The sequence below is a fragment of the Pinus tabuliformis genome, chromosome J (assembly GCF_031772625.1).
Source record: "Pinus tabuliformis cultivar Carrire ecotype Pingquan chromosome J, CPIR1, whole genome shotgun sequence".
Classification (NCBI taxonomy): domain Eukaryota; kingdom Viridiplantae; phylum Streptophyta; class Pinopsida; order Pinales; family Pinaceae; genus Pinus; species Pinus tabuliformis.
In genome coordinates this window covers 362,607,501-362,616,183 of record NC_142295.1, presented here as the reverse complement: position 1 = coordinate 362,616,183, position 8,683 = coordinate 362,607,501, and the positions used below count along the sequence as shown (strand labels likewise).

General features: G+C 38.6%; 1 pseudogene; it reads right to left on the bottom strand.

Moving 5' to 3' along the window:
• Window positions 1-820: 820 nt before the first annotated feature.
• LOC149227244 (histone H1-like) lies at window positions 821-2,615 on the bottom strand (annotated as a pseudogene).
• Between the last annotated feature and the right edge of the window lie 6,068 nt (window positions 2,616-8,683).

The window sequence follows — 8,683 nt, the reverse complement described above, 5'->3', positions numbered from 1 at the left end:
TCCAAAGATGTAATGGGAGATTGTGCAAATGAACCCAAACTGGCATCCTGGAAACAACCATAGTATTTACATCAAATTCTGGAAACCATGGTGTGATGAAGAGACCTGTGGATCCCCAGAACCATGGTCCTTCCCGTAATATAATGTCTCTAGCCTCTGTTGAAGGGAAATTCACAATGAAGAACCCCTTGGAACAGAGGTGAATATCATAGTGAGTAGTCCAATTTGCGAAAATCCAATGAAAGAGCTTAGTAGGTTTTGGCCAGTAACAGTTGAATCGACATATAATAGCTTGTTTTTCAAAAGTATTACAATGCTCATCTGTTTCTGGTATATCTATGTTTAATTCTAGGATATGATTCAGTTGCTCCACAATATATGGACTGGGTTCGGTTCCAACTTGCTTTGGTGTCGTTGAAGGTGTATTTTTCCCTTGGAGGATGTTCTTGAAAGAAAGTCCTCCATTTTTGTGCTTTTGATGTGTTTCTGTATTTTTTGTTGAACTGCTCCCAATGCCTCCTCCTGTATGATTTGTTTTGTTGTAGTCTACTGTGCCACCTCTCAGCCTCAGATTGAGTATTATAGTAGACACAGGTAAAATATTGTAGTCTGTGAGGGGTCTGGGGTCCTAGAGTGCTCTGCCCCCAAAAATCAGATATTGTAATCCAGCAGGATATCCAATATGATGGGAGATAAGATTCTTCAAATGCAACACACAGTCTATTGCATGAACCCAAACCAAAAGTGACATCCCCAAAGGAGTTTTAATAAGAATTTGAAATCGAAGAGAATTTACCAGAGGTGAGGGTTTTGATTTCGTCTAGAGGTGGCTAGGCCAAGCAACATTAGGTGCGCCACATTGCATTAAGGCCTCTGTGGAGTCCTTTAGGAATCTGAAGCCCTCTTCCCAGTAGACTGTCTCCATCTTGGCTTTCTTTGCAACCCCATCGGATTTCTTGGGTGTAGGCTTCGTCGCAACTTTAGGAACAATGGGCTTGGCAACCAATCTTGTAGAAGACCTTTTCGGAGTAGCAGGCTTAGCGGCTGCAGCTGATTTCTTGGCTTTGGGGACCGTCACCTTTGGAGCGCAGGTTTCGCAGCTATCTTTGGAGCTGCAACTTTCTTTACAGCCGCAGGCTCAACCTTCTTCGGTGCCTTGGGCTCATATGCCTTGGAAGGGGCCTTTATGGGAACCTTGGTAGCAGGTGCTTTAGGCTTCTTGGTTGCAAGTTTCTTTTCTGTCTTAGGCTTGGGTGCGTCGTGCTTCTTTTCTTTCTCGACAAGCTTATAAGAGCCTTTCACTTTGGTTAGCTTGCTGGAATTTGTCAAATTCTGGAGTTAGACCTCAGATTTATACTTTTCACTCATGAACTTCACTATCACATAAGGGCTCGAACCACTGCACTCATTCAGAGCTGTTATGGCTCCAAAGATCCTTTGTAAATAAGGGGGCTATGCAGGTATGGGCTCCAAACCCTTGTCATCCCTCGGCTTCTTTTCCATTGGGGATTTCACCTTTTTCTCCTTTGACGCCTTCACGGGCTTTTCTCTAGCGGCATTGGAATCTTCATTCACCACGGGCTTGGCAGGGACAGAATCCACAGCAGGATCAGTTGTCTAAAAACCCTTGCAGAGCTAATTCTGCAGAGCTATTTTGTATCCTTGCTATTATTCGCCTACACTATCAGTTCTCGAATTCGTTCATATATATATATGTATCTATATATATATATATATATATATATATAATTGCGCAATGGCGCATAATGCAGGTTCGTGGAACCCAAACCCATAAACAAGTAGAAAACCAATATGAAATTACCAAGTGGCATTGGGAGGATAACTAGGGGTTATAGCTATGTGGTTGCCATGTGGCCAAGCTAATGAGGTGGCACTCTCTGATTCGCCAAAACTTGAATGGTCAAATCTTATGATCTAAAGGTCAGATTGAGGTAAGGCTTTATATCATCAGAATCATCTTCACGAGATGAATGCAATGGTGATGTCAAACTATGATTTTGAGTAAGCTGAAAATATCGAAATTTTTAGACCCCATTTCCATAAAAACACCTTGGATCTTGGGTCAACATAATAATTGCCACCTCTTAATTGGTGTTATGATAAGGATTAGGAGGGGGGATATTACAGAGTGGTATCAAAGCATCCAAGTTTAGCACTTGGACTAGATGGGCTCTATCATAGGCTAATAAGTCGATATTCAGTTTATCAGGTTAACCAAGTAAGGGTTCTCATAATGATTTTTAGAAAATTAACTAAATAAGTGTTTAGGTGTTAAAAGTTAGACTATAATTGATGTATTTCTTGCATAGTAAATTTGCATGAATCCGTGAATCTAGGGAGGAGCTCAATTATAAGTGTAGTAATTGGATGCGAGCATGATGATATCTTACTTATAGCATTTGATCTATATGACACACTAACAACAATGACATTAGGTGTGTTGTTGTGATAAATTCCTTGGCAGCGTCATGCTCTTGCTATTTGGGATCTTGAAGGCTAGAAAATCATTGGTTGTGGCCTTAGAAGTTGTCCTCTCTTTAATTTTGCAGAACTTCCTGTGAGGCAGTGATTTACTTGTAGCATACCATCACCATCGATTAGATGATGTGAGCTTGTATGCTTGGGATAATTATGTCCATGATTTCGAAATTGCCTCTATACGTATGATATACTGCACAAATGGGAAAAGTTATGAGTTTTAAAGTGATATGTATATGAATATATTGACTGGGATAGGGGAGTCCCATTACCTGATCATTACATGGAAAAGTACCTGGGTGGAGGTTGACCTTTCATTTATGATGATTCTGGTTTCCTTTACAAATGCTTTTCTTTGTGGTCAATGCCTTCTATGTTCAAGGAATGGGTGTGACATATGAAGAGGTTGAATGTGCATGCCACTTAGGTTGCTTGTGGAAAATCTAAACTTTTGATTAGTGGTGATAGTCTCAGTAAGGAGATTAAATGAAGCCCATGAAGGCTGGCACTCATTCCTCATGCAAAGGATTGATTTTAGTTGGTAATAATAAGGGTCTCAGTAAGCATCAATGAAAATAATTTTGAGTAAAAGTTTGAAATTTAATCCAGTGAAGACATGATTAAGCTTGAAATGATGTTGATGTGTTAAAGGGTTTCGAATTAATTCATTAAGTATAAGGGTTGAATTTAAATTGTTTCTTTGGTATTAGCATAAAGAATGAATGAAACTAATGATGTTGATTTTGGAATGGTATTTGGTTTCAAATTATAGTTGGACTTAGCAAAGAAATTGAAATCTTCTGAAAGCATGGTCATAAATGAGCTGATATGTGCATGTAGAAATTTTGGTTTTTGAAAAAAAAATGTTGAAATATTTTATTCTTGGATTTTGTGACATGTGACTAATATGTAACTAAGACATGTATGCAATTGTAGGGAAGCGTGCTTGGCACAATAGAACAAGGCAATTGGTATATCTATTTATATCTATTAATGCACTAACAACTGAGGGTGTGTGGCAGCATATAACAAGACTTAGGAGCAACGAAAGGAAACATGTATTATGGCATGGTGCAGCAAGATATGGACCAAGTCCATCGAGAACAAGAAAGTGGGACATACCTCCAAAGGAAGAGAACCTTCAAGAATTTTGAGGTTGAGCTCAAGGAATTGGAAGATGAGATGAATATCTACGGGAAAGAACTTAGAAATCTCACATGGAAACAATAAGAGTTGGTTGAGTGGCATTCTCAACTATGAAAATAGATGCAAGAAACATATCAAGCGGAAACCCCGAAAAGGAAAAATGGAATTGGCAGGAAGCGGCCTAGTGAGGCTAGAAAGGAGAAGAGGATATTTTCTTGTTAGTGTTGCAGAGAAGAGCATCTGAAAAAGGATTATCCTCGTAGGTAGAAGAAGAAGGAAATTATCTCCTACGAGCCATAGGAACACGCATCAATGATGCAGGATGTTGAGAAGGAGGGGGGAATTCCCTCAAGATAATTGACATATATATGTATATATATGTGTGTGTGTGTGTTGAAAAGATCCCTTGTGAACTTTTGGGAGCCTTCACACACACACACATATATATAAGACTTCAATATTGACGTGAGCCTTGTAAAGAAGTCTTGAATTGATTTTGGTATATGATTATGTGTATGTGCATGTATATATATGCACATTGATGGATGGAAGTGCCATGAATGTTGGACTCATGGGGATAAAAACTGATTTTGGGGGACGATTTAATTTTAATTCCTATGTGTTGTGGTTGTAATTTATAGCTTTCATGATTTTTATATCATTTTTATTTTAGATTTATGCATGGCCATTCCATTCTGTTGAAATTATTATTTCTTTTGTTGTTGATTCCCCTTTTTGTATTAATTGATCTCGCCTTCCCTTCTAAGTTTCCCTTTTGAATGTCATGTTTGGGGCTGAGAAATCTTGTTGGGTTTGGAAGTAAAGCCACGAACCTCGGGTAAGGGAGCCAAGGGGGATCAATCGAGAATGCAAAGGAAGAAGAGCTCTACACATAATTAAAGCATAAGAAAGAAAATAAGAGTCTGGAACATTGCCTAAGCGAAAGCGTAACAAAAACTAACAACATGGTAAAGAAGGAAATGAGAAGAATTATGGTGAAAGAATTCCTTTGGTTGAGGCACATCTTGTCTAAATGAAGGGGTTTATCTAAACTTAGACCTTCTTAGATGAATATCAATGCATATGTTATGTCCAGGATTAAGTAGATAATACTATGATGGCCAAGTGGTTTGTAGACTGTAGGAGATAATGGAAAATATCATGGTAGGCATGAGAATGGCATAAATGGAACTCTCCTAACCTTAATTCTAGTTACATATGTAACTGGAAGAATGATTATTTTAATTTATTGAATGCAAATGTGAATGGCATACAAAGTTTCCTTGATCTATAAGGAACCAAGTGGGAAAATTTAGCCCTGACTGATCGATGATTTTAATAACAGGTGAATATGATTCATAAATTATGCTTATATTATGTTATGAATATGGAATTATGAAGGGTATATCAACGGGACGAAAGCATTGTGATCTGCTGCATGCAGGAGCAAGCTTGAATAAACCTCAGATCCTGGATTTGTATTGTGGATGCCCTCAACGAAGTGTGGGAAAGACACTAGAGGCAGCGTGGTTTGGTGTCTGTGGATAGAGACAGTGTGGTCTCTAGGTTTACAAACATTATTGTATATATATTGTACTATGTAATGTGTGTTGTGTATGCACTGCGTTGTACATGTGTATTAATTATGTTGTATCACGTGTGTATGTGTATGTGTTATGTTGTACACTATGTATACATGCATGTATTGTGTGATGTTTTGGGACATACAAATTTGGGACTGTCCAGGCCCTTGTGTAATGTGTTAGGATAGGTAGGTATGGGAATGTCTGGGCCTGTGTTTATTTAGGACGAGTATACTACCTGGAACAGGGGTTACCTAGGCCTGCAAAAGGTGTGGAATGCACCTATATTCCTATTGGAAGAAGACTCCATGGTTCATAGTAACTACTTGGTTGGGTAGTTCCCATATTTACATGGTGGTGATTGGGCTAACTATACCTATTTGTTACTAAGTGCTCCCCTTGGGGCCGATGAGCCACTTAGTAAATTTGAAATCGATGAGAAGAGAAGAGAAGGCACTAGGTGCTTTATGGGATGGCAACTGATCCAGTGTGTGTATGTGGTCAAATAGAAGAGAAGGAACTGGGTGCTTATCGAGTTTGGAAACCAATCTAGTGTGTGTACGTGGGAAAAGAGAATAGAAGGCACTAGGTGTTTGTCAGATTGGCAACCAATCCACTGTGTGTACATGGTCAAAGAGAAGAGAGCGTAATGGGTGCTTGTTGGGTTGGAAACCGATCCAATGTGTGTACAAGAAAGAAAAAGGATACTTGATGTTGGCCAGGATGGAAAACTAATTCAGTGTGTGAAAAGCAAGAAATAAAGAGAAAATTAAGATAAGTATCAACATTTCATTGATTTTTGAACTTTTAAATTATGAATCTAAACTCAATATTTTGATTTATGATGGTTTGGATTATGAGCTAACCTGTGATAGGAATTAAAGTAGAATTCCAAGTTCACCTCATGAATAAAATGCTAATGAGGTATGATTTAAAATTATTACATTTTCCTCATGATGAGTCTCATGAAATCTATGTGCCCATGGTGTAGGAAAGGATATGGGATTTCCCATTCAAATGAATGAAATTGATCGCAAGGTGGAATGACAACAATATGCTAAAGTCAAAGATTTCAAGAACAAAGCCATTATGGGACACTAGTACTCAATGGTGCCCATTGATCACCATGAAGCATGCTATGACCTATATGATAGTTTTGGAGGTAGGGATATGCCTTGGATTTGAACTCCTTTCGATGTGAGGAAGCCTTACTAAAGGATGGATCGCTTGAGGGACTAAGAAGAAGAGAAGGGGATATTTCTTGAACTTGGAAGATGAGTGGTTGCACAGAGAGGGAGTAACCAAATGGCCCGAGGCACTGAGAAGCAGAGAATGGAAGACCAAAAAATAAAATTGGGTTTCTTAGTCACGAGCATTGTTGATTGGGATCAAAATCACATTGGGGGTGTTCCCAAAAACAATGATCCGAAAATTGTTCGTTGAAGTGAACAAAGGGCTCAACATAGAAACACTGGAAAATAACGATCCAAGTTGTTCTGGACATCTCTAAAGCATCCAAATACTGCAAATAGGACCATTGAAATATGGTTAAATTATAACTTGATGTTTATCATATATTTGGTTTTTGGTTGAAGCAAATGCATGGAACATTGTAAATATTGTAAAGAGTTGGGTCTATAAAGATCCTTGAACCAATATTCATGTTTTCAAGTGTATTTTGTTGTATATGTGTCATTGAACACCGAGGACGGTGTTCCCCCAAGGGGGAGGGGTTTGTAACAACCCAATTTCTTAACCTCATGTATGCAATGTAAATGATTTTATAAAATAAATATGGATTGAGTTAAGGGACAAATATTCTAGAGGTTGAGGGTAATTGCATGGGATGCTCAGGTTTACTTGTTGCAGGAAAAATCAGAATTATGTGACAACCATTGAAGGTTTTTTGTTGTGCTTTAATGATCTAGTTTTCCTCTAATTTATGGGATTGAATTAGAAGTATGAGAACCATACTTGCCTTGGGAGGTGGAGCAAGCAAACATGATGATAATTTATTGAGTATGGGTTGTGCAAGTAGTAGGGGAGAGGAATGAGGAGGTAAACACATAGGGGATGATTTGAACAAGAAAGGAAGAGGCGACACAAAGGCGGGGATGGCGGAGTTCAACACCATTGTGAGAAGAGAAAGAGAGAGTGTGTGGGGCTGGTCGTGGAAAGAATATAACACACACCCAGCATAGGAGTCCCATTTTAAACCTCAAATTTTCTCTAATTGAAGGTATTGGAATAGCGTGTAATTGCATGCTTACAAATCCAACAATAATTTGTATGTGAAACATTTTTCATTACAAATTTGGGGGTTTTGTTGATTTCAACGTTTTATAATAGTACTTAATTTTTTGAGTGGTAGTTTGGTTTTGGTATGCAGTTCCATATTAATAAATATAAAACCCAAATAGATATTACAATTATGTATTGTAGATGGCTCTACCTTAAGAGCTGGAATGACTTGGTTTATGCCTTGTAAATCACATAATGTTGCACCCACGATATGTTCATGGCGATGTCAAGTCTCCCAAGGTTGAGTTCCATATTCTGTATATGGTCTCAATGTGGAGATGGTGTGGTAAATCCTTGTTTGAATGGCTGGTTGTGGCCATGGTGCACCACCTGATTGGTATCTTTCTAGTGGGTGTTTATATATTCCTCATTTTTCAATAAATTTCCTAGAAATCCCCTCATGAATGGTTGTATCATTGTCCTCTTTGCAGAGAAAACTTGTACACACACACACACACACACACACACACATAAAACCACCTGTATGGTTGTAGTATGCACTAGGTAGCATGGTGGTGTATGATGTGAGTAGTAGAGGCTTTTCAGGAATAACCAAGCTTGATACAAGGGATAATTGGCGACTATGTGTGCAACGATACCTGTAATTCCCTGTCCCTAAAAAGGGAATGCTTGTAGACTTGCGATATTATCTATCATGTGCATATGCATAAGATTCATGGTTTTATTCAGACTTGGAAGAAGGATATCATGTTTTCATGAGAATTGTTGTTCTCCTTGTGACCCTTTAGGCACCATATGCCTTATGGTTTGTCGTATGCACCTATTGTGCTTGTTTGGTCCTTAAAGGAGACCCGTGGATCTCTAAGTTGAGATATGTTTGATCCTAGTAAGACAATGAAGGCCCAAGGGACCATAGATCCTTGAGAGACAAAGTTAATCAACCTCTATCCTGAATTGAAAAGTCCTTAATCAACGCTCTTCGCCATAGACATTGGTAAATTGGGAAGGGGAACCCTATTATAAGCTAAGGAGGGATAGCACTGGTGGGTGCCTTAGTAAACCCTAATGGGAATATTGGTTGGACTTTAGCATAAATCTAGGCATTGATAGAACCATTATAGCCCATCCATGGTTAAGTCCATTCATGAATGACACACAGTGTAGAATGGGAGAAATCCCTTATGAGAACCACC